The following is a 9,942-nucleotide window of genomic DNA, read 5'->3' on the forward strand; positions in this document are numbered from 1 at the left end:
ATTCCTGGTTATATCTCTTCTGAGTGGAGTGCCTTGCTTCCCAAGTTACACCGTCGGAGAGCGGCATCCAAGCTTGAATCAATAACCTTCATGTAATTGACTGGGTCGTCGTCCTCTATTTTCTTCCCAACTCCGAACTTCACCTCATCGTCCCCATACCTCAAAGTCAGTGTCCCTTCATTCATGTCTACCACTGCTTGTGCTGTGGCAAGGAAGGGTCTCCCTAGGATAAGGGGGACCTCGGTGTCTTCCTCCATGTCGAGTATGACAAAGTCAACGGGATAGACGAATTTGCTTAACCTTACCAAGACATTCTCGATGACACCTTGTGGGAATTTGACTGATCGATCAGCGAGTTGTATGCTTATTTTTGTAGGGCTCGTGGTTCCCAAGCCAAGCCTTTTGAACATTGATGAGGGCATGAGGTTAATGCTAGCCCCTAAGTCGGCCAAGGCATTGCGAACGGGTGATTCCCCTATTGAACATGGAATCGTGAAACTTCCGGGATCGATTTTCTTTTGGGGTAGTTTATTGAGTACGAGGGCAGAGCATTCTTCGCCTAAATTAACTAATTGCAAATTTTCAATTTTCTTTTTATGTGTAAGGAAGTCCCTCATAAATTTAGAGTATTTGGGCATTTGGGTTAGGACTTCGATAAAAGGAATATTGACATGCAATTGTTTTAACAAACTTTCGAATTTTGCGAATTGCTCATTGGTTTTTTGACGAATTAACCTACCGGGGTATGGAACTCGAGGAGCCTTGGTAGGTTCTGGTGATGGAGGAGAGTTCTTTTCCTGCAGATGTGTTGGCATTGTTTCTTCCGTTGGTTGAGTTACTTCTGCAGGCCCTACGGTGCGGTTTCGTAGTGTGATGAGGTGAACTTGCGCCTTTGGGTTTGTTTCGGTATTGCTAGGTAATGCGCCTTGCAGTCTCTCGGAAAAATTTTGTGCTAGTTGATTTATTTGTTTTTCTATGTTTTGAATGCTAGCTTGTTGATTCCTAAAATTAGATTCTAATTGTAGAAATCTTTCCGAGTTTTTCTTATCAGTGTCGGAGACGAGGCGAGATATAGTATCTTCGAGCCTTTCTCGTCCACCTTGTTGTTGAGTGAAATTTTGTGACTCATTTCTTGATTGCTGAAAGTTTGTTCGTTGGGTTTGTTGGTTACTACTATTGCCGGTTTCCCTCCAACCAAGGTTTGGGTGGTTTCGCCATCCTTGGTTGTAAGTTCCCGTTGGAGGACCCGACGGCCTAGGTCTATTATCAATGTAGTTTACCATTTCTTGTTGATCGTCCGTTTCTTTCATGCAACTCCAATTTTCATGTGACCCACCACACCCTTCACAAGCCATAACCGAGACTGTTTTTGTCATTTCTAGTTTTTTTATTTTTGAAGAAAGGGCCTCGATTTGGGCTTGTAAAGAGGTGCTTTCGTCGACCTTATGGGCGCCCGGGGCGATAGACTTATTTCCCCGGGGAGTGTGCCATTGAAAATTGGTTTGAGCAATTTCCTCAATTTGATTATATATTTCGTGTGGGCGTCGATTACCTAAAAGTCCCCCGGAGCTAGAATCAAGTGTCTGCCTAGTGTGTGGCAACAATCCATTGTAGAAAGTGGATACTTGTTGCCATATTGCGAGGCCATGATGGGGACACTTGCGTAATAGCTCCTTGAACCTTTCCCATGTTTCATACAAGGATTCCCCGTCCTCTTGTGAGTATGTATTAATTTCAGCCATTAATTTAGCAGTTTTAGAAGGAGGGAAATACTTATATAGAAACTTTTGGGCTAGTTCATCCCAGGTGTTTACCGATCCAGCTGGGAGGGTGTTGAGCCAAGCTTTCGCTCGGTCTTTTAGTGAGAACGGAAACATACGGAGGCGTATGGCGTCGTTTGATGCTCCATTGATCCGAAAGGTATCACATATTTCTAAGAAATTAGTTATATGTAGATGAGGATCCTCGTCCGCAAGCCCGTGGAAGGTTGCGGAGTTTTGGAGCATTTGTATCAAATGCGGTCGGAGCTCGAAGTTATTGGCTTCGACATTTGGAGCATTGATAGCGGCGCCTAGATTACCTACGGTGGGCCGTAGATAATCCATAAGGGTACGTTGGTCCGCCATTGGGGGTGGATCACCCGAAACCTTCTCTTGGTTTTTGGCTTTTAACCTTTTTCTGAGAAAGCGTTCGGGTTCTTCTAGCGGTTCTTTTATGTCTTTATTGGAACTGGAGCTCATACACTACGTGAGGATGGTGTCGGGTTCCAAGTCCTGCAATAAAAACAAAAAAGAATGTCGGTCAGAAGGTTCACCACGGCCCCGTGTTGAGCGAACACGGCCCCGTGGTCGGAAATACAGTGATTGTTTTCCAGATCCCAGTTACTGGAAGTTGGACACGGCCCCGTGTTGCACCGGCACGGCCCCGTGGTCAGCCTTCTGTAACTTGAAAAACAAAAACTGCCAGTAACTTTGCTGAGCACGGCCCGTGTCCGACCAGGCACAGCCCCGTGCTGAGCTCTGCAGAAGCTAAAAATCTAAAAAAAATCCTAAAAAATAAAAAAATAAAAAATATGATTAGGCCGTTGATTCCTAACTTTCTTAAAATCCTTGTGTCCCCGGCAGCGGCGCCAAAAACTTGATGCGTGTTAGTGTATATATGTTTTTAGATATATATTTAAGCCCTTTTTACACTTTTAGCCAAGTTTTAAATTTATAAAACACGATATTTACTAACACTAAACACACATATGGGCAAGTGCACCCATCGTGGACGTAGTATAGTGTTGGTAAGATACCAAGGTCGTCCAAGGACACAAGAGCTTTTAATACGGGTTTATCCTCAACGTCTAATCAAATCAAAAAGGTTAGAAAAATGTTTTAAACTAAGAAAAATAAAAACTAACTAAATGCTGAAAATAAAAATAAAATAAAAACAGATAGACAAGATGAATCACTTGGATCCGACACGTGTATTAGTATAACCTTTGATTATTTTCGCACTTTTGCACTTGTTTAAGAGATTATCTTAGTTATTGTAGTAGGCCCCTCTTTTGAAGGCGACGTTACCCTCAACCCAGTAGTTTGAGTCAGCAAGGATACAATCCTAAAGGGTCGGATTATTGAAAGATAATGAATTAAGTTATTAATGCAAATTGTGGTAGGCCCCGCTTCTAGCGGTGACGTTACCCTCGGCTAAGTAGTCTGAGTCAGCAGGGATACAGTCCTAAATAGCCGGGTTATAGTATTAATAGTAGTTAACTTATGAGGGGGTCAAAGAGTTTGGATCCCTGCCATCCAATACCTATGGGCATTGAAGGAGATCCTACTAAATTTGACCCAGGTCCCAAGCAGGACCTCTAAACGCTGAACAAGGGCAAGACCCTTACCAAACCGTTCCCTTAACCCCCGACCAGGTAGCCAACATACCTCCATATAGACCGTGGAGATATGAATGGTGAAAATCTTTTATTTTATATAGACAGTAAAATAACGCCAAGACACCACGGACAAACGATAAGGAAAGATCACCTTCAACATAAGTAACTAGTTATTAAAGTCATTAATACAAAACCAAATAAAAAGTGCAAAAGATTAAAAATAAAAAGTATTATACTAAACACTTGTCTTCACCAAGTGATGTAAGATACTTAGGCAAACATGGCCTTGATTGTCAAGAACTCTTACGATCAATCTTGGATCCCGAGACGACTCACACACTCTACGATGGACAATGGATGATGGTGGTGGATGATGGTGTTATGGTGGTGGTGGGTGGTGGATGAGGTGTGAGAGAGGTGGTGTGCCAAGGGATGAGAGAGAATGAATCCAAGCTCCTCTATTTATAGGCTGAACAGAAGGCTGGACACGGCCCCGTGTCCGCTGGACACGGCCCCGTGCCCGCCTGACACTCTCTCTCTTCATTAATTGTAATTGCGAATTACAATTAATGCGCCTGCTGTACTTTCACCATGCCCCCGTGCTCGCTGGACACGGCCCCGTGGTGGGCAATGGAAGCTTCTACTGGTTTGTCTTTTCTGCTGCTTCCTGGGCACGCCCCCGTGTTCGCTGGACACGGGGCGTGTTCAGACTCTGTTTCCTTCTTTTTGCCTTGGGAGGTGCCGTTGAGGGTCCGGGCAGTCCACTTTTGTTCCTTTTCTTGTATTTATGGTAGAATTAGTGGTCTTTTTGCTTCTTTTGTGATTTTGAGCTCATTTCATCCTGAAAATACAAAAGGAAGACAAAAACACTCTTTTTCCAACATTAGTACTTAAAAAGGGTTAGTTTTATGCCTTAATTGATGTGTTTTATATGTTGCATTTTACACACATCAAAAGTCTAAAACAGTCCTTAAAACATGCCCTAAAACACATTTTAGCAGTCACAAAGTGGAAGACTATCTAAATCTGCCCCTAAGACATCATAAATCTCTTTAATGACCAGATTAAGAACATAATTCACAAAAATCTTATAAAATTTGTAAAACAGTCCCTAAATAACATGTATATCAGGAAAAATATAAACCAGACACCAAAACAGTAGCTAAAACACATTGATATCTAAATCTGTCCCTAAAACATCATAAATCACTAAAACAGTCCCTAAAAGGTATTGTATAATTCACACAAAATCTGTTCAAAAATCTAAAACAGTCCCTAAAACACATTTATATCTAAAATCTAAAACATTCCATAAAACAGCATAAAATGCGTCCCTAAACCAGTCCCTAAAACAGCAAGAAGTAGTGTATAATTCACAAAAAATTACAACTTAGACATCTTTAAACATTAATATAACAAAGTTAAACGTGGCAACATAGCTATACATAAGTAAACTTAATTTAAAAAAAAATTGACCTAAAACAACATAAAACTCATAAAACAGTCCCTAAAACACATTTATATCTATAACAGTCCATAAAACAGCATAAATGTGTCCCTAAAACAGCAAGAAGTAGTATATAATTCAGGAAAAATCATAAAAATCTCTAAAACAGTGCCTAAAACATGCCCTAAAACACATTTTAGCAGTCACAAAATGGAAAACTATCTAAATCTGTCCCTAAAACATCCTAAATCTCTTTAATCACCAGATTAAGAACATAATTCACAAAAAATACAACTTAAACATATTTACATAGAAGAAGTTAAGAATTTATGCAAGTTTTGGTCCTCATCAAAAATATTGTGACTCTTTTAACTAAAACAACAAGAAGTTAAGTATAATTCACAAAACTCTAATAAAATTTGTAAAACAGTCCCTAAATAACATGTATATCATGGAAAAATCTAAATCAGACACTAAAACAATCCCTAAAACACATTGATATCTAAATCTGTCCCTAAAACATCATAAATCACTAACACAGACCCTAAGAGGTATTGTATAATTCACACAAAATCTGTTCAAAAACTTAAAACAGTCCCTAAAACACATTTATATCTAAAACAGTCCATAAAACAGCATAAAATGTGTCACTAAAACAGTCCTTAAAACAACAAGAAGTAGTGTATAATTCACAAAATATTACAACTTAGACATCTTTAAACATTAATATAGCAAGAAGTAGTGTATAATTCAGGAAAAATCATAAAAATCTCTAAAACAGTGCCTAAAACATGCCCTAAAACACATTTTAGCAGTCACAACATGAATTAGTATCTAAATCTATCACTAAAACACATTTTTATCAAAATCAGACCATAAAACACATGTAATAGTTCAGTTCAAAGCTGAATTACAACTATGGAAAACTATAATATATCTAAATCAGTCACTAAAACACATGTGATAATAAAAAAATTAACAAAATGGACTAATAGCAAAATCGGTTTACTAAACATTAACATAAAACGGAAGTTAAGTTCAAAGGGGAATTTGACATACCTGATCTCTTGAAACAACCGCAAACCTTTCTTCAATCACTAACACCCTGTACAATAATTAAGTTCAGAAACCACAAAAAATTCAGTTCAGAAACCACAAAAAATTAAAAAGCAAACAAAATTTAACAAAAGAAAAAATAATACCGGAAGAACAACGCAGATGCACAACGGAGAGGGAAGGAGAAATGGTTTGGCTTTAAAGACTTCATCGGAGGATGAGGGCAAAGAAGAGGAACACAATTTCAAACCCCAATCCGTATGAATGATGATCTACACCGTCCGATTAACTTACAAATTCAAACATAGCCGTAGGATCTGTGTTTCTTCAATAAACTTGGACTTTTATGCTAAGATGGGACTGAAAAAACTGTCTTCGTTGAACAACAGGTAGACAGTAGGTTCGATTGTCAACTTTTGAATCCAAACTCGAAAGGGTATTCATCTGTAGGATGCAGAGAAGGAAAGAAGGAGAGAAGAAGAAGACGGCGAGGAAAGGGAAAGAATTGGGAATTAGGAATTTGGATGGTTACTTTGACCTGCAGAAGAGAGAAGAGGGAGAACGATTTCTCTGCCATCATTAATGGGCTTTGACATTTAGCAAGTATTCGAAAAAAATTAACAAATAACCTGAAGAAGGAGAAGAAGACGCGTGGACAAAATGAAGGAGGGAGTGACAAGTAGGAAAGAGATAAGGGAGGAGGGCTGTGGGAGTGACACATAGGATTTTAGACCTTTGATTTATTATAATAGGGAGATTATATTATGTGGGTAGTCTTCTACACCCTTCGGTAGTCCCCAAGGGGATGGTCCTTCACCATTGCTGAGTTGGCGCCTACGTGGCGGATGGTCCCTTTGGGGACTATCCAAACCATACCCCATGGTCTAAGTCTCGATTTTGTGGTCGAACGGAAAAGAGGTTGAAAGCGACGGATCGTGGGTCACCGGGGAATTTCATGTGAGGTCTCTTTTCACAGTTATTGCCTTTGCCTGCATGCAACAGAAATTTGGAAGGTTAATTTGACTGTACTTGACCTATCAAATGTATAAAAGTGTTTGTACATGTATTTATATCATTTAATTTATTTTTTCTTCTATTCTTTTTTCACCCTCGTATTATTACTAGATTTAATTAAAAATTTCTAATCTATTGCTTATTATATATCTTTTAGTTTTATGGATTTTATAGCTATATATAAATATATTCCATATTACTATAACCGTTATAATAAATATTTTTTCCTGGTTTTTTTCTTGAACCCATGCTTATAGTAGTGGAGAGAGTGAAGTTGTCAGAAAAGAAAACCTCTAGACCAACTCTTTCCCTAGTATAAATAGGTGTTTAAGGCCTTGTAACCAACTAGGACTTCTAACCATCTCTCAACTTTGTAGGATGGGATAGGGGTGTTCATGCTTTGTTTCGGTTCGAAGCCGACCAAACCATCATCGGTATGGTTTCACGATCGGTTTTTTTTCTTTTATGTTCGTGGGTCGGTTTTGAAACTTCAAACCGTAGTGAACGGTATGGTTTGCGATTTATATCGTAAACGAGTCAAATAAAGATTGATGACATGTAGTGTAGGTGTGGTGCTTCCCTTGTCTATTTTCTTAAGAATTTTTTTAGCATTCTAACATAAAAAAGCCGTAAATTGGAATATGATTAGCTTATTTATTTTGTTGGATACACTTTTTACTTCATATGTTAATGCATTTGATATAAAGGCCAAAGGATAAACCCTGAAATCAAATCAGAATCAAACCGTTAGTAACACTTTGGGTTGGTTTGGTTTAAGATTCAACGGTTTCGTTTTAATTTTTTTATAATAAAAAATAATCTAGTTAAAGAATTCACCTAAATCCAGACTGCGAACACCTCTAGGGTTGGGAGTTGGGTCTAATAGCGAAGTTTATGGAGATAAAGTGGAGCCCTTCTTGAAGGTCAAGAATTGCAAGCACTTTACATGTCATCCAACGTTCCCTTTTAAGATGTCAACTTCTAAACCCCTACGACACCAGGTCATCAACGCTGTTTCGAAAATTCTAGAATTTCATTCGTTTCGAATACCAACATTTGAATTCGAGTCACGTCTTTAAACCAAATCGTGAAACTGGATTCAAACTTGTTTTGATCTTTTCAAGGTAAGTTCAAACAATATTATTATATATAGCAAATGAACTCGAAACGTACATACAAACCTGGAATATTCAGGACGGGTAATGGGATAAGTATTAGGGTTTGAGATTGGTTTATAAAAATGTTGTGGGCATGAGAGGGATAGAATAGATGATACCCGAGGGATAGAATAGATGATACCCGGTTCGCCTACATAACACACACATGTTTTGTTATGAGTTAAATAATCATTTTTAGTTTTTGGGTAATAAGCGTAGTATACTAATTCAATAAATTTTAGTTTTTATATATATTCACATTTTTTCTTGTATAATAAAATTATTAAGATGTAAAAAAATAGTAAGAGATATAAATGGAAATCCAATCGGGTAAAGTTTTTACATACTAACATGTATATCTAATATCCGACAGGTATAGGACATATTTTTACAAAAGGTCATGAGACTAGGACTGCCAATACGCTATTTGTTGCAGTACCTATGCTTAATACCCTGTGTTACCAAGCAAATATTATTGACTTGCACGCCGGGCAAACGAGATCTGCCTGAGACAATGTGGTTTGTACTGAAGCCGGCTGACTCTGGATAGAGTTTGTGTAGGGTTGAAGGAATCGAAACAGGCTGCTTTGATTTGTCCAAGCGGGAAGAAGAGTAGGAGGCAGTGGAGTACGTATCAGAGGCGAAGAAGGAGGCGGAGACGGTCGGTTACTACGTCGGTAATTGCTGATTTGTTGTCGGTTGATTGGGTGTGATTTTGGGCTTAGGTGCTGCTGAATGAGAAATAAAATATAATAATGGGTCTTTAAACAAATAACTTATCAAAAAAATAATTTTTTTTTTTTCATTTTCTTTCAAACATATACCATTTTCTAACTTACAAACCATATTAAAATGGATGTGTTTAGTAACTAGTTAAAATGAGTAATTGGTTTAATATTATTTGAAAGATGATTTGTTGAAACTTTTTCTGTTTCTTTGTTTCATAAATAATTCTAAATTAAAAGTCTACTCATAAATATATAGTATAACCTTCTAGAAGCAAAACTCTAAAAATCAACGGATTTTAAGGTTTCTTTTTTCATATATAAAATAGCCTCTTAACCGAAGGCGTCAAATGAATTTTGGCATCTAGAGTCGATGGGAGATCGATTATCAATTGGTCATAGCCGAAGATGTCTTATAGTTTGAAAAAATAAATTTTCAAATGATGATTATACACCATTAGTTACTAGTGAAACTAAAATTAAGACCACTTATTTCATACTATAAAATGTTTATCCAATAGTATACGGATTTGGAGCAAAAGTTCACAGAATGTTAGAATTATATCTTCAAGCATATTGTTGGATTTCCATCTTCTTCTCCATCCTCATCTCAGTTGTTTGGTATTTCACCGAACCCATCCTCATTTTACTTCACCAAGATCCTGAAATCGCGAAAATGGCTGCTCTCTACATCAAATATCTTATCCCCAGACTATTTGCATTCGGGTTTAGGCACAACATATTGAGATTTCTCCAAACACAATCGATCGTAAACCCATTAATATGGTGTTCGTTAGTCCCCTTCATTGTACATCTCGCCTTTAATTATGTACTCGTCTATCACACGTCTCTGGGTTACATCGGCTCCCCTTTGGCTGTTTCGGTTACGTTTTGTATCTCAACACTTATGCTGGCAAGATATGTGCTTTTGAGTCAAAAGTTTAAGGAAACATGGCTAGGTTTCGACGATGGAGTCGTTTTAATTATGTTATTGTTGGTTTAAAACTCGTTCTTCTGTCTGCTGCTATGATCTGGTCAGTTAATAGTTCTTGAATTTTTTGATGTTCATTTTAATTAAAGTTGACATATTGTTTTTTTTTGTGTTTTGAAGCTTAGAGTATTGGGCTTTTTAAATACTTGTGCTTCTGGCTGGGATTTTGCCAA

General features: G+C 37.8%; 1 long non-coding RNA gene and 1 other non-coding gene across 2 annotated transcripts; both read left to right on the top strand.

The window, feature by feature from the left end:
* The first annotated feature begins 1,641 nt into the window (after positions 1–1,641).
* LOC118490870 lies at positions 1,642–1,748 on the top strand. The gene has a single exon (XR_004890095.1). It is a non-coding gene; the product is annotated as a small nucleolar RNA R71 (small nucleolar RNA).
* A 5,518-nt stretch (positions 1,749–7,266) lies between these two features.
* Positions 7,267–8,825, top strand: LOC110894468. Its single transcript, XR_002566340.1, has 2 exons — positions 7,267–8,020; positions 8,427–8,825. It is a non-coding gene; the product is annotated as an uncharacterized LOC110894468 (long non-coding RNA).
* Positions 8,826–9,942: the final 1,117 nt, after the last annotated feature.

Source organism: Helianthus annuus, chromosome 3 (assembly GCF_002127325.2).
Source record: "Helianthus annuus cultivar XRQ/B chromosome 3, HanXRQr2.0-SUNRISE, whole genome shotgun sequence".
Taxonomy (NCBI): domain Eukaryota; kingdom Viridiplantae; phylum Streptophyta; class Magnoliopsida; order Asterales; family Asteraceae; genus Helianthus; species Helianthus annuus.